General features: G+C 33.5%; 1 pseudogene; it reads right to left on the bottom strand.

Moving 5' to 3' along the window:
- Positions 1–4,789: 4,789 nt before the first annotated feature.
- On the bottom strand, positions 4,790–4,922 carry LOC124080905 (U6atac minor spliceosomal RNA; annotated as a pseudogene).
- Between the last annotated feature and the right edge of the window lie 4,877 nt (positions 4,923–9,799).

A 9,799-nucleotide genomic window follows, 5' to 3' on the forward strand; every position in this document is an offset into this window, starting at 1 on the left:
GTATCTTCCCTCACACTTATGATTCCATCATATTAAAAAATGTAAATGAAACCTATAAAAAAACAGTGGTATGTAATTAGGAAACTTTTTTTTTTAATACATCAATAATCTAACATGGTAAATGTCTTCTTAGCATTGATCATGTTCCTGTATTACTGAAATAATTCAGAAATTTACTAAGAACTATTATACCATGGTCATCAATTTAGATTAGATATTATTTCTACCCTCAAAAAGTTGATAGTCTAATAGGAGATAACACATTGTTATCTGGTTTTGGAGAATTAACAATATTATCAATATTGAACTTTCTAAAGCATTGTTTTGGTTTAAATATGTGGTGCCCCTAAAATCTCATGTGTGAGAAAATGTAAGAAGGTTTAGAGTACAATGATTGGGTAATGAGTGGTTTAACCCAATCAGTTTATTAATCCCTGGATAGGGATTAACTTGTTGATTACTGAAAGCAGATTGGGTAGGAATGAAGGTGGTGGATCCCTGGGGACTGCTTTTGGGTTATATATATTGATTCTCACTAGTGGAATCTCTCTCTGTTTTTTGATCATCATATGAGCCACATATCTTCACCACAATCTTTCACCTTGACCCTCAAGCAATGACATTGGCTGTCTATTGACTGAGGCCTCTGAAACTACAAACCCTCAAATAAACTTCATTTTCTCATAATTTGTACCAGGAGTAGGGTCATTGCTATGATGAACCTGACCGTGTGGTTCAGAAGATTTTGAAGCCTTTTGGGATTTGTGGGAAGAATTTTGAAAGTTTAATAATGCAAGCTAGAAAAGGCCTAGGTTGTTGAAAGTTGAGCTTAATGGGGGATTCTGGTGAAAGCTCAAAAGAACAGAATGCCCATAGGATTGTGCAAAGGAAAGACAGGACTCAAGAGGCTGAAAGAAAACAGGACACTATTGGAAACTGGACTAGAGGCCATTCATATTACATTCTGGCTAAGAAGTAGTCTGCATTTTCCTTGTATCCTGAGACCTCCTATGAAACTGAATTTAAAAGCAATGGATTTCATAATCTGGCACGAGAAATTTCTAAGCAACGTAGTATTCAGGCAGTGGCATGGGTATTGTTAGCTGCTTTAGCCAAATTTATTGTGATATTCAGGAACAGAAAGCAGAGCAAAAAGATTTTAAAAACTTGGACTTGAAAGGTGGGACTAAAACTGGGGCTAAAGAAGTTGCAGTTGTTAAAGACATTTACTGTCACTGAAGACTGCTCAGAGACAATAAGACGTATGGCTTGAGAGTATCTCAAGCATTAGCAAGACTACACACCCATCTCAGGCTTAAGGGAGTAAAAATTTCTTTGAGAGGAGACCAGTGGGGCATGCTTCTTACATAAGAGGTCCTAGGAAGTTTTTTCATTGTGCTTAGCCACCCAAGCACACAGAGGCTGCTGCAGCTGGGGACCGTGGAGGTTTTACTCATGCTTGAGATGGCAGCAGAACTACATGATGCTGATACTGCGGGAATGCAGGATGTTGGAGTTAGTGTGTCATGGAGCCTTCCACCAAGATTTTAAAGGAAGACCTGAGAGGCCAGGAAGAATATCTCAGGGTCAGAGTCCCTGTGGGTAGCCCCTGAAAGGGCAATGTTTGAAAAAAGCTAAAACTGGAGTGGAGACCCACAAGATTAAGAAATGCCAGTACTGTAAACATGTGGAGGAAAGCTTCAAGAATTGAGCAGAGACAATTAGCAGAGGGGCAATGTGAGCTGCAATCAGCGAAGCCATAGAGGCAGAGCTATACAATCTGAACATGATGATGTCATGGGCTCCTGAAGCCAGACATGGAACCACAGAATTTATTTGCCCAGATGGATTTTGGTCTCGCTTTGGCCCCATCCCTTCTTTCTAGGCTCCTATTTTTGTGAATGGAAATGTTTATTCATTTTTAAATGGTCTTGATTTTTACAGAAGCTTATAATACGAGGTTACCTTAAATCTCAACAGGGGACTTTGAACTTGAACTTTTGGGAAATGTTGAGACTATGGAGACTTTTGGAAATGGACAAAATGTATCTTGCATTTTGAGATGGTCATGAACTTTGGGAGATCAGGAGAGAATGTTATGGTTTAAATATTAGGTGTCCCCATATACTTATGTGTGAGATAATGCATGAAGATTTATAGTACAATGATCAGGTTATGACAGCCTTAACCCAATCAGTGAATGAATCCCCTAACAGGAATTAATTGAGTGGTAACTAAAGGTGAGTAGGGTGTGGCTGAAAGAGGGGGGATGTGTCTTTGGGGTATATATATTTTGTATCTGGAAAATGGAGTCTCTCTCTTTCTCTGCTTTCTGATCATTATGTGAGCCACTTGCCTCTGCCACACTCTTCTGCCATAATTTTCTGCCTCATCTTGAGTCCCTGGCTGTCCATGGACTCTGAAACCATGCACTCAAAAATATGGTTTTCCTCCTTACAGTTGTTCTTTTCAGGTCTTTTGGTCACAGGAACGAAAAGCTGACTAAACAGGCATACACAGAGTGTGCCTCCATTTATTCTTTTTCAGTTTCTTTAGGCAGCATTTCATAATTTTTAGCATACAAATTTTGCATATTTTATTAGATTTGTATCTAAATATTTCATTATTTCAGTGCTCTTTTAAATGGTACTATTCTTTAATTTTAATTGAATTACCAATTTTTTATTGCTAAAAGGTAGAAATACACTTAACTTTTGCATATTGCCATTACATCCTGTAACTTTGGTTAATCACTTATTAATTACATTATTTTTATATAGTCTCTAAAATTTTTATTTTGATGATGGGATAGTTTTGTTTCTCCCTTTGCCATAGGTGTTAATTTCATTTATTTTCCTATTCTATTACACTATTAGGCTCTCTACTTTGATCTTGAAGAGGAATGGTAAGAGAAGATATCTTTGTTCCAGAGCTTAGGAAAGAAAAGGAGTATTTTATCATTAAATATGATGTTAGCTGTAGTTGTTTTGTCAAAGTGCTTTTTCTGGTTGAAGACTTTCCCTTCTATTCTTAGTTGGCTGACATTTGTATTATTAAAAACAGGTGTTAAATTGTGTTAGAAGTTTCCTATGTCTGTTTGAATGATAGTCATTATTTTTACCATAACTGTATGTAAAATTGTGGATAATGTGATTTACCTGGATTGATGATTGAATGTTGAAGTAGCTGTGGATTCCAAGGATAATCACACTTGGTTATGATATACTCATCTTTTTATGTAGTACTGTATTTCTTTTGTTAATATTTTGCTGAGGATCTATATATTAATAAGAAATATTGTTCGGATATTTGTTGTCTTATATTTTTCCTGAATTTGGCATTAATGTTGGCCTCATAAAGTGGGTAGAAAATATAGAAATACTTCATTTATATTCTCTTCAAAAGATTGTGTTGAGTTGAAATTATATCTTCTGAACATGTGTGGTAGAAACCCCCAATGAAGCCCCATTGGGCTCGGAGTTTTTGGTATATTGGAAGGCTTTTACCTTCTAATCCAATTCCACAAATACTTATTTGACAATTCACTTCTAGAGTAAGTTTGCTTGTGACTTACAAGAAATTTACCCATTTTATTGAAGTTTCTGTATTCATGGAATTGAAGTTATTCATATTTATTCTTTTACTATCTTTTTATTGACTGTACGATCTGTAAGGATATTCAGCTTATATTTCTGATAGTAGAAATTTTGATAACTCTCATCTCCCTCTTCCTCTCTCTCTCTTTCTCTCTCTTTCTCTTTCCCTCCCTCCCTCCTTTTCTCCCTTGTTCTTCCGTTCTCTTTCTTTACTTAGTCAAGATGACTATAGAGAATATTGATCTTTTCAAAGATCAAGTTTTTTACTTGATTATTCTCTATTGATTTTGTTTTCAATTTTGTTAATATGTAATCATATCTTTATTTCTTCTTGCTTATATTTAATCTTCTTTCTCTCGTTTACGTTCCTCCTTTCTTCCTTCCTTCCTTTCTTTCTCTGCTCCCCTACCCTCCATTACCCTCCTTTCCTCCCCTCTCTTCCCCTTCACTCTCCTTCTTTTTCCTACTGGGAGTCAAACCCAGGCCTTGCATATGCACTGCCTTACATCCCCAGCCCTTCTTATTTCTTAAAGTGGAATCTTAGATTAATTCATAATATGAATTAATCTATGTGTATATTTATATATAAAATATTATATATATATATTTATTATATTATATATTCTATATTATAAAATATATAATATAATGTCTATAGAATCTCATATAATTATAGCTAATCCAGTAATCAGTTTTCCAAATGTTGTATTATCTCCCTTCCATAAATTCTGATATGCGGTTATAATTTATATTAAGTTTAAAATATTTTCTACTTTCCCTGTGACCTTCTTCTCTAATCCATTCCTCCCCCCCCCATGGTTTCTACTGATAATTATACATGTTGGGATTCATTTTTATATATTGATACATAAAACATGATATAACAATATAATTTGGTCAAAATCATTCTCCAGTATTTTTCTTTACTTACCCCTTTCTTCTCTCTTCTCCTCTCCTTTGTTCCTTTCCTCTATTGTAATGGTCTCTCTTCCATTTCCATGAGAACCTCACCCCCTACCTTTCTTTTCCATTTTCCCCAGGTTCCCATGTATGAGAGAAAACAAAAGACCCTTGACTTTCTGAGTATGGCTAATTTCACTTAACAGTGCTCTCATGTTCCAATCATTTTTCTGTAAATGACATAATCTCATTCTCCTTTAATGCTGAATAAAACTCATTGTTTAAATATACAATTAAAATGGTGGCAAATGCAATCAAGTAGGTAGAGATGCTTTAACTGCTGTCTTAACCCTATGTGTGTCTTTAGGCCTGAGGCCCCCTTCCATCCTTGTCAAGGGGACTATTAATTTCTCCTTTCAACAACATTCTAACCCATTTTAGAAATAATTGTTATTTAATTTACAAATATTTTAGAATATTTAAAATACCTTTCTGTTAACTATTTCCAGTTTAATTATACTTTAATTTTTTTTTTTTAAGTACAAATTTTCAGAGTTGTAGGTTTTGCGCTTCAATCCATTTTGAGTTGAGTTTTGTGCCAGGTGAGAAACATCAAATTTCAGTCTTCTGCATGTGGATATCCAATTTTCTTGGCACCATTTGTTAAAGAGTTTGTCTTGTGTCCAATGCCTGTGTTTGGTGTCTTTGTTGAGAAACGGTTGGCTATAGATATATGAGTTTACTTCTGTAATCTCCTTGCTAAACGATTGTCAAGTCCCCATTCTTTTCATCTTCCTTATGAAGCACATCTAATTTTAAGTTTAGCACATTGGTATGAAGTTTAAAACCTATAATTCACAGACTTCATTATGGTCATATGGGACATATGGGTATATTTGGTCGTATATGAGTGATTTATGGAGGAAATCCATATGGAACTTACAGGAAGATTCATTAAAAGGATGGAGCAAATCTCTTCTTTCTTCATACCTTTAATATGAATCTAATAGTTGAAACCCTGATAATCATCTTTCTCCATACAGTAACTTATTAAGTGAGGCACAGAAGAATGATAGAATTTTGACTTCCTGCTATCAACTTGGGAGTCACTATCACAGCTTTGGTCTTCTTTTGTTTAAGAAATATATCTATAAGCTAAATATGGTATTTATATTATAGGGTTTTGTTTATAGGCTTACAAACCAGCTTGCATCTTCTAATCTATATAATTTGGATATTTATAGTGACTATTTTATTAGGTGTGTTGTTGTAAAGAATAAATGAGCTAATGTATCAAATTGAGTAAACAATTGACCAGCATATAGAAAATATTTTTTAAATGTTAGCTATGTTCATACATTATGAAATTATTTTAATGTGGTTCCTCCCTTGAGAACTTCACACATCACGACTCCTATTTTCCTGTTTTTATCTTCTGCAATTTATGCACCCAATAACAGTGTGATTAGCAATTAATTTAAATACATAGCTGCTCCTTGCCTTAAGATGATGTTCCATCTCAACAGGCTCATTGTAAGTTGAAAACATCATAAGTCAAAAATGCATTTGGATTCGGGTTGTAGTTCAGTGGTAGAGAGCTTGCCTAGCACATGTGAGGCACTAGGTTCGATATTCAGCACCACATATAAATAAAATAAAGGTCCATTAACAACTAAATATGTGTATATATATATATATGTGTGTGTGTGTATATATATATGTGTGTGTGTGTGTGTGTGTGTATATATATATATATATATATATATATATATATATATATATATAATTTAAAATAAATGCATTCATTGCACCTAACCAAACAAACATAGTAGTTTCTGACTTAAACACACAGAGAACACGTACATCGGTCTATAGTCACCAAATTTATCAAGTGCACCTTATTTTATTATAAAGTATTGAGCATTTATGTATGTGCACAGATGTGTTTTGTGCCATGATGAGATGAGAAAAACAAAATGAAATACCAAAAATCACAGTACCCATAGAGCTTTTGTTGTTTATGATCACGATCACATGGCTGTGACACATAGCTCACTTTCATGGCCTATCATTGCAGGAAAATACTTTGCTCTAGTCAGGAAAAGATCAAACTTCCAAATTCCAAAATGGTTTCTTCTGAATGTATATTGCTTTTATGGTATCATAAACTTGAATAATCATAAGTAGAACCATTGTTAAGTCTGATATCATTTATATAAAATTGTTATAAAAGTCTATAAAAATTTAAATTTGCTAAAGAAAATAAAGAGTAATTCCTAGGAAGTTATTTGATTAAATGTACTTGTTTTTCAAAACAAAATAGTTATCTCTTGTATATGATGCAAAAGTCAATAAATATATGTATATATACAATACATATATACTATATAGTATTTTCTATATAAATAAGTTCACTTGGATATTTATAGAGGTAAATAATTCACTTTTAAAAATTTAAATTTTTTAAAAAGTAAAAAAAATCTGACTTTTAAAGTATATGCAGTGATATGCTTTTATACAAATTATATCTGGCTTAACAATGATTCTACTTAGGATTTTTTAACTTTATGATAGCATAAAAGCAATATACATTCAGAAGAACCATCTTGGAATTTGGAAGTTTGACTTCCCTGATTAAAGATATATATACACACACATACATACATATACATATATTTTAAAGTATGATTCTCTGATGCTTTGTAAAATTTTTCCATTTACATTATGTCATAACCCCTACATTCCTCCAAAATATCCCTGAAAGATCAAACTATTCTTTAGTTGAGTAAAAGATGTGTAAAAGTGAGAGATTTTCTTTTTGACTACTTAAGATAATCATTGAGATTTCAAATCTCTGCCAGTTGTTCTGAGGTGACATAGAATCAGTCTTAGTGGAAACCCTCCAACTATTGCTTCTGAGATCATATTTTCTATTTGGCCAACAGGAGTTATCTGAATGTCAAACATGATTTGCATTTTGTGAATGACTGAGTGTTCCTATGCATCAGGGTAGTGATGATAACACCTAAGAAAGCTTTTTTTCAGGGCTGGGATCATAGCTCAGTGGTAGAGTCCTTGCCATGTGTTAGACACTGGGTTCGATTCTCAGCACTGCATATAAGTAAATAAATAAAATAAAATAAATATTTTTTTGTACCAAATAATGGATGTCTTCTGAATTAATGTGAAAATCACTGGGCACTGAATCACAGAAACTTCTGCAGCAGGCACTGAAAGAGACCAAATTTTGTCTTAAAGATAGTACTATTTTGTTAAGGAGGTTGTCCTATCACAGACCTTGTATACATAAGGTGTAAACCTACAATTTCTCTGATATGTACTATTTCTTGTTTTATTGAAAAGCAGAATAAATAGTAGCATAAAACCTCTATAATTTGCGGGTTTGTAGGGTAAGGCCTCAGGCAAACCATTTTCTTTTGTCTTGTCCCATACTTGCAGGGCAATCCCAATGTCAAACTGCTATATACCAAAAGGATATTTTATTCCCCGGCCTCTTGAAATAATAATATTAAACATGCTCTATTTATTCTATAGCTTACCATTGATCCTTAACCAATTTTTCTTTATAATTTTAGTAATGAGTGGATATTGTATAAATATTCAGATACATAATTTAGTCAATAAAATTTTAAAAAGTGAGATTGAAAATGTGTTTTACTGACTTGGAAAGTGAAAGTGTTAATTATCCTGTGCTAGAATGGCACTTACCTTAATACTGATGTGGAGGCAGATACCATATTTATCTTAAACTACCCCAGAGCAAAGAACCTGTGAAGAAGACAGTTACCTTCGGAACCATATTTATCATGTAAATAGCTCAGAAAAGGATACTGCCAGTTACATCTTTAAAATACAAAAATGCATGCATTTCACTATTTTGTAAATGCCAGAGAGATGCAGCATCCGTTAGAGTTAACGGTGCGGCACTTTTGTGTTCAGTAGCATGAATCATTAATCATGAGACAGGCCATATTCTTGTACTGCTTCTGCTTTCATTACTTGGCCTAATTAAACAGTTCTCTGAACTGGAATCTCAGATTCCTCTGTTACAGATTATCATTAATTATGGTGAAAGTGCTCAGAGATGTTGGACTCAATTATATTCTACTCAACTCTGGCACCGTGTGATTCATTGCGCAGCCTGCTCTGCAGATGTACTCTTTTCTTATCTCGCACTCCCACTTTTGTAAATTGGGCTCTGGCAGCCAACAAACTAAGAGTTATGTGCTGCGTTTTCATTAAAAACATGTTGGAGAAGCACAGACCAATTAAGGATTCTGTATTTTATAAGGAGTGATGAGATGAATAGTGGATTCTGGGAGAATTAGCTCAGTGAAGAAGCAATCTCAATCTTATTGTATTGCTAAATTTGATGCCTGTTTTGGCGGGTGGGGGCTTTCAATTGGTTAACTCTCTGGCTTGAATGTCTTTTTTTTTTTTTTTTAATTTAAAGTAAATAAATTCATTGCTAGTTAATAGGAACGCATTCAAAATTTTGTTTGATGCTTACGTGAGCTTATGTGAGCTACTGAAAAACATTCCTAGTGACATATGCCAAGCACATTATAGCTCAAAAGACACTAATTTCATCAATTTTGACAGTCATTTTCCATGCTATGTAACAAAATCTGTTCTATAGCACTAGTTCTAAGCAAACTGGACTAATATTTTGGCATAGACAAAGCCAAAATATCAGGATTTGCAGGCTTTGGGTAGTGTTTGTGGTATGCATTTGGGGGAAGGAGGGTGCATGATTTGACATATGGCACATGCATATCAAATTATCTTGAAGTACTTCTATTGCATGTAAAATTTGTTTATTTATTTAAGGATTCCCTTTTTCCCCTTTTATTCTTTCTTCCCTCCCCTTCCTCCCTCTCTCCATCCACATTTTTCTCCTTTTCTTTTGATTAAAAATGTCTCATTTGTTTTCAATATTATAGAAATTATGTACAATTAAAAATATATTTTAGTAATTAAAATAGAACAAAATATAAAATAAAATAATTTCTCTAGTTTCTCTGTTGGATACAAAACCATGCCCCCCAAAAAGCAAATATTTAAAATCAATAGTATTTTAGCATCTCATCAAAATAGAATTATTTAATTTAAATGTGAAAAATACATAAAATAATGGATGAACTTTTAGTTGCAGATTATTCATTAAAATGTTGGATGAGCTGTGTTTGGATACCTTTTGGATCATAATTCAGAGATTTTTACAGAAACTTAACTACAGTGATAAATATGCAAACACATTTCTGAAGGGTCTGCAAAGGAAA

Source organism: Marmota monax, unplaced genomic scaffold (assembly GCF_021218885.2).
Source record: "Marmota monax isolate L192 unplaced genomic scaffold, Marmota_monax_Labrador192_F-V1.1 WCK01_AAM20220418_F8-fsc00048, whole genome shotgun sequence".
Taxonomy (NCBI): Eukaryota; Metazoa; Chordata; class Mammalia; order Rodentia; family Sciuridae; genus Marmota; species Marmota monax.